Raw genomic sequence first — 12,974 nt, forward strand, 5'->3', positions numbered from 1 at the left:
TCTTATTTATAAATGTATGTAATATACCAGAAATATTGAAGAACATATTTGTTGACTTCTACAGCAAGAAAAAGAAAAGTGAAGAGTCCTTATATTTTCCACCTTAATTACAAATAAGAGTCAAATTCAGTTGTTGTACAAAGTCACAGATTGTTTCATGCAGAAATAAAAATAAATTTTACTTCCTGGATCTAAGGCTGTTGTCCCTTTCAGGAAACTACAGATATATTTGTGGCATTTTGTAAATTGTACTGTGTGGTTACAGCTGTATCGAATAACTTACGCTTAATATATCATTGAAAAATATTGGTTATTGAATAGTATGTATGTGATAATATTATTTGAAATAATGATATTTGGTGGAAAACTAAAATTTTTCCTTCAATATTTTTCTTATAGCTCTATTTGTTGCCATGTGTTCCTCATAAATTTATACGTAGATTTGTATATACATAGATTTTCTGAAGTGAACTGGATAGAAACTAATACTGACAACGATTTATGCCTAATGAGTGAAGCATGCTTGAAGCATGTGTGCTTACCATCTTGGGATATATAACGAAGGCACCGAAAATACCCCAGCCAATTTCCACCATTTCTGAAAAGACCTAGCTGTGTGTGAAAAAGGACTGTCCCCCATATAAAAACGAATTAAACAAATACGTTTATATAACTAGAACCTCAGGATGCTAAACTTGTAATCATTTTTAAAAATTGGCTACCTTTGGTCTTGAAAAAAGCCTATACTGCAATATCCTAAATATGTGTAGCTCACAATAAAGAAGAGTGGCCTTGAAGTGCAGAATAAGGAGTACACCGTCATTGTGAAGTGTAGCATGCTATGGTTTCAAGGATCATCAGCATCATAGCATCAGATTCTGGGCATCAGGATCAAGGTCACTGTTGCTAGAAGGGGGCTGAATGGGAAGGCTGGCCAGCTCATCCACTTGTGCAGTTGGGTGCATGACCACCAGCTGGTCCTGGGGAATGTCTGCAATAGCTGCTGCCACGTTGGTGATGGATTTACTTTTTACACACTGAAAGTCTACATGCCGGCGCTTTCCTTCTTCCTTCTCCCAGGACATTTGAATAAAGGGTCTTTGGACATAGTTGTAAATGATTTCTGAGTGGCCTCCAGGCCTTTTCTTTACTTTTTCTTTGTATGTAGGATAACCTATTCCCAACCTAATCTTCTTAAAACCTCTTTTCTTCAAAAGGGATTTGGCCACATCTCTGTTTTCAATCTACTGGAAAAATCTATATAATTTTGTGCTATAAATAATTTGTGAATATTCTTCTCCCATTTTTGTTGGATACTCCTCATCCCAATCCACCACATCCTCAACTGTAAGCACCACTATATGGCATTCTCTTTCCCCACTCTGGGCACAAGCCAAGAGGGAGGATCACTTCTTCCAGATAAAATTCAAAGTGTCGACGAGCATCATCATTTGATAACTCATGAATTAAGGCACTGAGATCGCTACATTTAATAGTATTATATTCGAAAGAAATACAAAGATAATCACATGCTTCTCTCAGTTCAGGAATAGATACGCCATCAAGACAACAGATAATTACTGTCTTATAGTAATCCAGGATAGCTCGAAACACTGTGGAAGCAATTTACTCAGCCACTTCATACTCTCCCTTCTCATTGGGACGTGTGAAGTTATGTTCCTGGCCAGACCCAAACATCCTGCCCAACATTGTATTAAGCTGTGCAGTGAAAATGGATGGGTCTACAATAAATCTAGTGTTATCCACTATTAATGTCACACATTCTGATGTTCTTATACTCCACGCTCCTTCTTTTGCATTTTCATATACATTTTCATATACATCTCTCCAGTTTTCTTACACTGCCCTCTGAACTTGATTACTACTGCTTCTGCTACTGTTGCCAGCACTGCACATGGAACCATTTGGGGAAGCTTTTGAGGCCGAGGACTACTTGGACATGAAGAACTATGTTTTTTTCTAGCTCAACATGGTGTTGTCGTGTTGAGGAACTAACATTTCTATTACAAGGAGTGTGTTGAGACTCTGTTCTTTCATGAGATGAATCTTGTGATCCATCACTTGATCTTCATCTATCTCTTGATCTCTCATCTCCCCCACTAGCAGCATGTAGACTCATTTTGGTATCATCGATTCCTCCTTTAGCACCACGTGAGGGAGTACTTGTATGCTTATAAAGTTTACAAGGTCTACTATGAATTTTCCGATCCCAATTCTCTGTGTCACTGCAGTTACTGTCATAAGAATGAGGCCGTCCTGCCATCCCATTTCAAGTTTCCTCACACTACTGCTCTGAAAGTACACATGTAGCACCCATAACCCAGTTATAACTGTAGGTGTTCCATTTCCTTCTCTCATATAAACGTCCAGTAAGTTTAATAAACCGCGCTATTGTGATGCGCCCCCTTCAGGCGGTCTCTGAGATGGCCCAGGATGACAGGAAAGGGGCGGGGCACACGGTTCTTCTTCTCTGTAGTCTCTCATGGGCAGTCATCAACAATCAAAGCCAGGGCCGCCTAGGTAATGCCTTTGCCGCCCCTCCCACCCCTGCTGGGTCAACGGAATCCTTCAGTGGGTTGTTGGTTACCAGGCAACCATTTGGGGGGCTGCGCCTACCCAGAGCTTCCCCTGGCATGTTGCAGGCAGGCTTCTCAGCCTCTTTGCCCAAAGTGAAATTTTACAGATTTTTTTATCCTAATGTTTGGTGAGAGTTGGTGGCTCATGCCTGTAATCCAAGCAACTCACGAGTCTGAGAGCTGAGGATAAAGTGCAAAGTGGTAGAGCATTAGCCTTGAGCAAAAAAGATCAGGGATGTTGCCTTGGGTTCAAGCCCTTGGATAGGAACAAAAATATCCTAAGGCCTGGAAAGGTGGTTCAGTGGTAGAGTGCTTGCCTTGCATGCATGAGGTCCTGGGTTCCATTCCTCAGCCTCACGTAAGCAGAAAAAGCCAGAAGTGGCTCTGTGGCTCAAGTTATAGAGCACTAGCCTTGAGCTGAAGAGGTGAGAGACAGTGCCCAGGACCAGAGTTCAGGCAACCATGACCGGCCAAAAAAGAAAAAGAAAAAAAAATCCTAAAATTTTGACAATGAATAGTAAAAAATTTTTTGAGACAAAGGAACATTTTGACCCCAAAGGGCAAAAGAAATTATGAGAGAGAGGAACAAACCTAGAGGCATCAAATGATTTGATTTCACAATAAATTACAAAGCTATAGAAATGAAAACATTATGACACTGACTTGAAAATGGTTATATAAACCACTGCAAAATTACAGACAGCCTCCAAAGTGTATTTTGTCAATTGATGTTTGGGAAAGGTAGCAAGAAAAAACTATGATGAAATTACAATCATTTCAATAAATGGTGCTAGAAATAACAAATAGCCAAATGCAGAAGAATTACATTGGACAATAAATCATACACATAGCAAGTCAAAATGGAGATGAGTTTAGAAAGCAAGCAGGAACTATAAAAACTCAGAGAAGAAAATACAGATGAAAAGCTTGTTGATATTGAGTTTGGCAGTGATTTTTTGGACATGACATCAAAATACCAGTAACAAAAACCAAACTAAGCGGGCTGCTGGTGGCTAATGTGTGTAATCAAAGCAAGTCTGGGGCAGCAAAGTCTCTGAGAATGTTATCTCCATTTAACCATCAGAAAACCGGAAGTGGTGTGGTGCTGTGGCTCAATTGGTAGAGTGCTAGTCTTGAGATGAAAAACTCAAGAACAGCACCCAGGCCCAGAGTTCCAGCCCCATAAACGACAAAATTGTTTTGGGAAATCAAATTCAAATTTGGTTTGAGGAAGGTTGTTAATATACCATGACAAATCAGGGTGCTATCAGCTTTTTTTTTTATTGAGAAAATAATGTACAGAAGGTTTTCAATTACATGGGCAAAATAATGAGTACATTTGTTATCAAGCATTGTAGCCTCCTCCTTTGTTTACACTTCACATGCCTTCCCAGCATCTCCCCATAGCCATACCCAATTCTCCCTGCCCCTCCACACACAAGTTGTAAATTTCGTTTTTCACATGACAACTTCTACTTCTCATTGTTGCAATGGGTACACCTGTATCCTTTTTTTTAACGACATGTTCTTCCACTTCCCCTCCACAAATTATGCCGGCATCAAATAGAGTGAAAGCAGGGGTATACTGTGGGGAGGGACATACAAAGCAACAAAGAAATAATCTTATAAATGTGATGGAAACAAATACATGAAAGAAAAAAAGTTTAAATACATATCTTAGGGTTCATTTTCCTAATATCATCTTATCTGACCTATTCTGCTTGATTCATACAAGTAATAGATATTGCAAATAAGGGAAACCATGGGACATATGTTAATTTGGGCTTGGGTTACTTCACTTAATATAATTTTTTCCAAGCCGATCCATTTCCTAACAAATAGGGAAATGTCATTCTTTCTGATGGCAGCATAGAATTCAATTGTGTATATATACCACATTTTCTTGATCCATTCATCTACTGAGGGGTATCTGGGTTGGTTCCATGTCTTACCTATAGTAAATAATACTGCAATAAACATAGTTGTGCTGGAAGCTTTAGTGTGGTCTTGTTTGTAAACATTGGTTAAATGCCCAAAAGTGGTATTGCTGGGTCATATGGGAGCTCTATGTGGAGTCTTTTGAGGAACCTCCATACTACTTTCCAAAGTGGTTGTACAAGTAACACTCCCACCAACAATGAAGTAAGGTTCCCTTCTACCCATCTCCCCTCGAGCATGTGCTGTTATTAGAGTTCTTGGATTTTGCCATTTCTAACTGGTGTGAGTTGGTATCTCAATGTTGTTCTTATTTGCATTTCTTTTTATGGCTAGGGAGGTTGAACATTTCTTCAAGTGTCTATTGGACATCCTTCTTTCCTCTTCAGAGAAGATTCACTTTAAGTCTTTAGCCCATTTTTTAATTGGGCAGTTGTTTTTTAAGGATTTGTTGTTGGAGGATTTAATTTTTTGAGCTCCAAGTACATTTTAGATATGAGACACTTGTCCATTGTATGGCTAGTTAGGATCTTCTCCCAATCAGTAGGCTTTCTATTGATCTTGCTAGCTATGTCCTTTGCCATGCAGAGGCTCTTCAACTTCATGCAATCCCATTTGTCCAACCTTTCTTTGATTTGTTGTGTTTCCGGGTCTCTATTCAGAAAATTTTGTCCTGCACCAAGGAGACCTAGGGTTTCTCCTATTCTATCCTGTAATGTTTTGAGAGTGTTTGCTTTCACTCCGAGGTATTTGATCAACTTGGAGTTGATTCTGGTGCAGGATGATATATAAGGATCTAGCTTTAGTTTTCTACTAGTAGTTAACCAATTTTGCCCAATCATTTACTGAAGACTCTGTCTTACTTCCATTCTTTTTTTTTTTAGCTCCCTTATCGAAGATTAGATGGCTATATTTCTGTAGGTACATTTCTGGGTTTTCACTTCTATTCAATTGGTCGTGAGGTCTGTTCGTGTGCCAGTACCAAGCTGTTTTGATTACTATTGCTTTATAGTAGAGTTTGAAAGTTGGTATTGATATTCCTCCAGCAGTGTTCTCGAGCAAACAGGATTCATTTCAAGGATGCAAATCTGGTTCAATATATGCAAATCAATTAATATTACTCATCACATCAACAGGAGCAAGAATAAGAACCACAGATTATCTCAATAGATGCAGAAAAAGCATTCGACAAGATCCAACATCCCTTTATGATGAAGGTTTTGGAAAATTAGGAATCCATGGAACATTCCCCAATACAATAAAGGCTGTATATGACAAACCTACAGCCAGCATTATACTCAATGGTGAAAAACTAAAGCCATTTCCTCTTAACTCAGGAACATAACAAGGATGTCCACTCTTTCCACTTCTCTTCAATCTAGTATTAGAATGCCTACCTACAGCAATAAGACAAGATGCAAACATAAAGGGGATCCAAATAGGGAAAGAAGAAATAAAACTCTCCCTCTTTGCAGATGACATAATCTTATATTTAAAGAATCCCATAGACTCCACTCCCAAATTACTCAAGCTGATTCAAAACTTTGGCAAAGTAGCAGGTTATAAAATGAACCCCCCAAAATCAATGGCTCTTCTATATGCCAACAATGAGAAAAGTGTGGCTGAATCAGGAAAGCAACTCCGTTTGTAATAGCCCCACAAAAAATAAAATACCTAGGAATTAACTTAACCAAACAAGTGAAGGATCTCTACGATGAAAACTTTAAAAAATTGAAAAAAGAAATCAAAACTGAACTTACAAAATGGCAAAAACTCCCATGCTCCTGGATTGAAAAAATTGACATCGTGAAAATGGCAAGACTTCCCAAGGCTATCTACGAATTCAATGCGATACCAATCAAAATTCCAACCTCATTCTTCAAGGAAATAGAAGAGGCAATCCAAAAATTCATATGGAACAATAAAACACCCCTAATAACAAAAACACTCCTCAACGGAAAGAACACTGCTGGAGGTATATAAATAACAAATTTCAAACTCTACTATAAACCATAGCAATCAAAACAGCTTGGTAATAGCACAAGAACAGACCTCAGGACGAATGGAATAGAATTGAAAACCCAGAAATGAACCTACAGACATATAGCAATCTAATCTTCGATAAGGGAGCTAAAAACATAGAATGGAAGAAAGACAGCCTCTTCAGTAAATGGTTCTGGCACAATTGGTTAACTACTTGTAGAAACCTAAAGCTAGATCCTTATATATCACCCTGCACCAGAATCAACTCCAAATGCATCAAAATCCTCGGAGTCAAAGCAGATACTCTGAAAACATTACAGGATGGAGTGGGAGAAACCCTAGGTCTCCTTGGCACAGGCCGAAATTTTCTTAACAGAGACCTGGAAACACTAGAAATCAAAGAAAGGTTGGACAAATGGGATTGCATGAAGTTGTAGAGCTTCTGCATGGCAAAGGACATAGCTAGCAAGATCAATAGAAAGCATATGGATTGGGAGAAAATCTTCACTAGCCTTACAAGTGACAAGGTTCTCATATCTAAAATATACTTGGAACTCAAAAAATTAAATCCCCCAACAACAAATCCTCAAAGAAACAACTGCCAATAAATAAGTGGGCTAAAAACTGGAAGAGAAACTTCTCTGAAAAAGAAAGACGGATAGCCAATAGTCACACGAAGGAATGCTCAACCTCCCTAGCCATAAAAGAAATGCAAATCAAAACAACATTGAGATTCCAAATCACCCAAGTTAGAATGGCAAAAATCAAGAACTCTAATAAGGGAGCTTTGCTTCATTGTTGGTGGTAGTGTAAACTTGTTCAACCACATTGGAAAGCAGTATGGAGGTTCCTCAAAAGACTTCCCATAGAGCTCCCATATGACCCAGCAATCCCACTTTTGGCATTTACCCAAATGTTTACAAACAAGACCACAGTAAAGATACCAGAACAACTATGCTTATTGCAGCATTATTTACCATAGCTAAGATATGGAACCAACCCAGATACCCCTCAGTAGATGAATGAATCAAAAAAATCTGGTATTCTATGCCTCCATCAGAAACAATGACTTTGCCTCATTTGTTACGAAATGGAATGGCTTGGAAAAAATTATCTTAAGTGAAGTAAGCCAAGCCCAAATTAACATAGGTCCCATGATGTCCCTTATTTGCGATATCTAGTACATATATGAGCCAAGCAGAAAAGGTTAGATAATGTGATGTTAGGAAAATGAACCCTTAGATATGTATTTAGATTTTTTTCTTTCATGCATTTGTTTCTAACGCATTTATAAGATTATTTGTTTGTTGCTTTGTATGTCCCTCCCCCATATTATAACCCCTGCTTTCACTGTATTGATGTCGGCATAATTTGAGGAGTGGAAGGGGAAAAACAAGTCATTTAAATAAGGATACTGGTGGACCCGTTGCAACCATAAGGAGTATAACTTGTCATGTCGAAATGAACTTCACAACTTTGGTGGTGTGAGGAGGATTGGGTGAGGGGACGGGGGGTGCCTGGAAAGGGATATGAAGAGTAAACAAAGGAAGAGGCTGCAATGCTTGATAAGAAATGTACTCATTATCTTATCCATGTAATTGTAACCCCTCTGTACAGTATGTTCACAATAAAAAATAATAAGGCAATAAAAAAATAAAAGAAAAAGAAAAGAAAGCAATGGTTTCCATCATCAGCATCACTAATCCAGGACAAATAAATCAAATAAAAGTTAGATAAAGCTGCAAATGGTGATTGAGGAGCAGGAAGGTCATGAGTGAAAGGAAAAGTTAAAGGCAACTATGTTAAGTGAAATGAACCCCAAGATATAGACATAGGAAGTCTTTCTTGTTGTTTTTAATGTACTATGTTATTTTTTGTTTCTTTTGTATGTTCTAACCCCTATGGTATATCCTCTGTTGTCACTGTACATGATTTCAATAGCCTGCATCTTGTATATACATTTGTCTATTTGGGGAGGAGAAGTGGAATAACCAAATGCTGAAACCAGGACACTGGATGATCCATTGCAACAATGATACCCACAAGACACTACATTGGAAATGAATTTACGGCTTGGGGTGGGATGGAGTGGGGATGGTGGGGGAGGGAAGAAATAGTGGGAGAACAACAAAGGAGGGGGTAACAATGCTCAACAAGAAATGTACTCATTAGCTTACTCATATAACTGTAACCCCTCTGTACAGCATCTTCAAAATAAAATAAAATTTTAGAAAAAGGCAAAAAAATAATAAATAATAAAAAAGAACGAAATACTGCTTCTCTTCTCAATGAGTCCTTTTATGGTTCAAAAAGGCTCTAGGAGGACTTTCTACAGTAGTCACACACAGTGTTTTTAAGTGTGAGTTTTTTCATGCTCCACAAAACACTCACCATATCTGAAGTTTCCCAAATTGCCTGCATATACAGAGCTTCTCTCTACTTTTCACAGCTTTAGAAAAATTGAGTACAGACTGTGCACTGCTCAGCACACTTAGGGATGAATTAAGTGAGGGCATGGCTACCTGTGCAACATACCAGTTTTACTCTAATATGAATTTTCTTCAACTTAAGATCTGGAATTTGATTGAAGGTTTCTCTACATTGTCTACCTTTCTTGGATTCACAGGTTCTCTCTATGATTTTATATCTAGAGAGTACAGTTCTCTAATGTCTCCAGCATCACGTCTCTAGAGAGATTCTTCTGGGAAGGAATCATCAGTACTCACACCTCTACAAGATGAAGCTCACCGCCACATCCTCAAGGATCACAATCTCCTTATATTGCCCATGGTATTTCTGTAGTCACCTTTAGTATTTCCTCCATCCTTCCTTAATCCTGGAAAGGACAAATTCGTATAGGTCACATTTCTACAGAGTTTCCTTTGGGAAGAATCCAACAGAGCACACTCTTCCCTTGTGAAGTTTATGACCACATCTTCAAAAAGTCACTAGCTTCACTTCTGCTTCGAACAGGACTTGGGTGACCTCTACGTCACAAAGCTGACATCATATATCTCTCAAAGTGAACATCCCACCCCGGACCTGCCAAAGAAGACAGGCGACCAACATGGCAACGGCTGGAACTGATTTCTTAAATAAGACTCCAAAAGGACTAATAAAAGATAATTGGTTAATTACTACACAAAATCTATGAGGAAAAAATTGTGGCATCACTTCTCAAAAACAAGAAAAGTAAAATAGTTACAATTATTGATATGGAGACAAGTATGAGTTTGGGCAGGTATTTAGGACAGTTCATAAGTATTTATTCTTTTATGAGTCCTTTATGTATAACCATGTCATCTCTAAATAGGGATAGTTTGATTCCTGTGTGAATCTGACCCATCCATACCACTCTTAGACATCTACCCTAATATCATGCTATGGACACACTATATCATGCTCATTGCCACACTATTCACAATAGCTTAGATATAGAAACAACCCAGATGCCCCACAATAGATGAGTGGATCAAACAAACAAACAAACAAACAAACGTGGTACCTATAAACATTGGAATTTTATATTGCCATGAGAACGAATAAAATAAATGTCATTTGCAGGAAAATGGATGGAACGAGAACAAATCATGTTAAGTGAGGTAAGCCAAGATCAGAAATACAAATGGTGCATATTCTCTCTGATATGCATTAGTCAGATCTAAAATGCCCTGGAATATGATAAATTATACTCAACGGTGAAATGTCTAAAAGCCTCTTCACATTTATATGAAGTAATATAAATATGAAACAAAGTTGTCCAAGATATGGAAAAAAAAGTTTCTTTTAGTTTTTATTTGTGATGATTCTTTTCCTTATGTATGGCATATTCGTATGTATATCTTTGGGGGAAAGACATAGAACTAAGGGAGAGAAGGGTGAAAAAGTGCAGCAAGGGAGCTGCATGAAAGTGAACTATACAACTTGTGGATGGAGCTGGGAGGGAGGGACTGAGAGAGAATGAGGCAACAGAAAACACTGTATGAAAGGAAGTTTACTAATTACGTGACCCATGTAATTGTAATCCCTTTCTGCATCGCCTCTATAATGATAAAGTAAGTTGGTTGGTTTGTTTTAAAGAAGTGTATTTTGAAATTTTTCTCAACTGAATGGGAATTACAGAGACTGGCATGTATCATGTCTATACTTTTATTTTATAAGCATTCATTGCAGGTTATTATTTTTATGTTTTCTTGCTTTTATTCTGTATTTCAAGAAAGTGTAGAATTTTCAGGATACTTGTGAGTGAATGCTAGTAATTGCATTATGACAGAAAATCTCTGCAAGCCTTAAGATTTAATTTTCTCTCCTGTAAAATTTTAACAATAGTAGTTGTCTAGGTGGCAGGTGTAGCTGTTTGAACACTGAGCTTCTCTTCTGTGCACTCATGGAACTAATGGACTTGAGAAGGCCGTGTGTTTAATTAAATACTACACCAGTATTGACTCCTACATATATTCCTAATTGGAGAAAAATGCAATAGTTACTTTCCATTTTCAATGTACAAAGATAGTGCAAGGAAGCTGGGAACCTCAGAACTCTCTCTTTTGAGGGTTGGGTAGGCTTGTCCTGGAGGTCGTAAATGAATGTCAAAAGACCTCTATTTCCCAGCCAAGCCAGGTGCAACAGTGAAACTCCATATGAGAAGATTTAAATGGACATAATATCTTCATTCAAATTTCTAATAACCTATGAAAGGATAAAAGAAGCAGATTTATGCTTCATGGCTCCATAAGGAAGGGAATTTATGGCAGTCTATAAGCAGATACAAGTAGCCAAAATAGAAGGATCATAATTTGTTCACTATCATAAGAAGTTATACTAGAATGCAAACTACTTCCTATGGATAATGTATGACATTTCATGGGAGATAGTGACCAGCTACTGCTCCCAAATACTTTCCAGAAATAATAAACAAATTGATATAGGACAGTTGATGACTGGGAACAACCAACTTTTATATCAATTTGTTATTATTGCTGTTGGTTTTTCTATTTCTCTCAGTCAAATTTGTATATTATATTCCTTTTTTTCTATTTTTCTCTTATTTTCAAGTATATTTTAAATATATAAACTTTGAGAGCTTTATATTTCCCCTTGTGTATAGTTATATCATGTATCATAGGTTTCAAGTATGAAATGAATGGTGCCTAATTTTCAAATGAATATGTCTTGTCATTATTAAATGTCATTTTCTATTTTCTGGATTTAATTATGATGAGTGTTGACCAAAAAACTCTATTTATAGATATTTATTAATATTTTCTTTGAAAATTTCCATTTGTCTTAAGAGAAAACTCTATGTACTCCATAGAACACAAAAATTATATATGCACACATAAATATATGCTTACACTCATAATTAATTTTATTGATAACTTTTATTGTGTGCATCCATTTTTAATATACTTGATGAATCAAATTCGTTTTTTATTGTGAAAATAATGTACAGAGGGGTTACAATTACATGGGCAAGATAGTGAGTACATTTCTTATCAAGCATTGTACCCTCCTCCTTTGTTTACCCTTCCCATCCCTTCCCTTCCTCCCTACCCCCCCATCTTCCCCCTCAACAAGTTGTAAAGTTCGTTTTCGACATGACAACTTGTACTTCTCATTGTGTGAAACACCAGCACTGAGCTACAAAATTCTACACAAGAATATCTTAATGAAGATTCTTAAATGAAGGAAAAATAAAATACGGTAATATTCACACTGAAAAGCTATTGTTTCAATGCTCTTATAAATGGTAGCAAACTTCCTGATATGCATATGAAATGATTCTGACTAGCACAAGAAATAAAATATGAATATCTGCTTGTTTCAAAAGAAAATTTGTTATTTATACAGAAGAGATGAAGAACGTAAAGTAGTACATGCTACAAGATTGAAAAAAAAAATTGAACAGGAAACCTTACTCTCTGGAGAAAGAAGGGCTAACATCTCAACAGAAGGGGTCACTTGCTCCTAGTGTGCCTTAGGGATGGGGCTACAGGTATTGTATCATTGATAGAACCATAATTTTTTTGTCATTATTACTCAGTTTATTGAACATCATACCACCCTATGACAAGTCAATAGTTCCCTGTAGGAAAAAATGTTAAAAAGCAAGATCGCACAGCGTCCTCTATCTTTTCCCTTTTAAATTTCCTGAGAATTGTGGTATTGTAGAATTGAAGACTTGGTAGATTTTCTACCCTTTCTCACTCACATATAAAAATATCCTACTGCTCATATCTAATTCCTGTGCCTATCCTCCTCTCTGGTCTCATTGGTGTACTAATTGCCAGTGTAGTGTTTATTCTTTTTCATGGCAGTTTAACTAAAAACAAGAAATCAGAAATTCATATGTTATAAATTAGGACTAAATATGGTAAATATAGAACAGTAGAAGAAGATTCTTCATTAATGATTCCACAAAATTCTTGGTCATCTATTGAAGACATGTACTCATATGAA

General features: G+C 37.1%; 1 pseudogene; it reads right to left on the reverse strand.

The window, feature by feature from the left end:
* Positions 1 to 863: 863 nt before the first annotated feature.
* On the reverse strand, positions 864 to 2,284 carry LOC138829961 (BTB/POZ domain-containing protein 10 pseudogene; annotated as a pseudogene).
* Between the last annotated feature and the right edge of the window lie 10,690 nt (positions 2,285 to 12,974).

This window comes from Dipodomys merriami, unplaced genomic scaffold (genome assembly GCF_024711535.1).
Source record: "Dipodomys merriami isolate MVZ:Mamm:240054 unplaced genomic scaffold, mDipMer1.0.p SCAF_18, whole genome shotgun sequence".
In the NCBI taxonomy this organism is placed as follows: Eukaryota; Metazoa; Chordata; class Mammalia; order Rodentia; family Heteromyidae; genus Dipodomys; species Dipodomys merriami.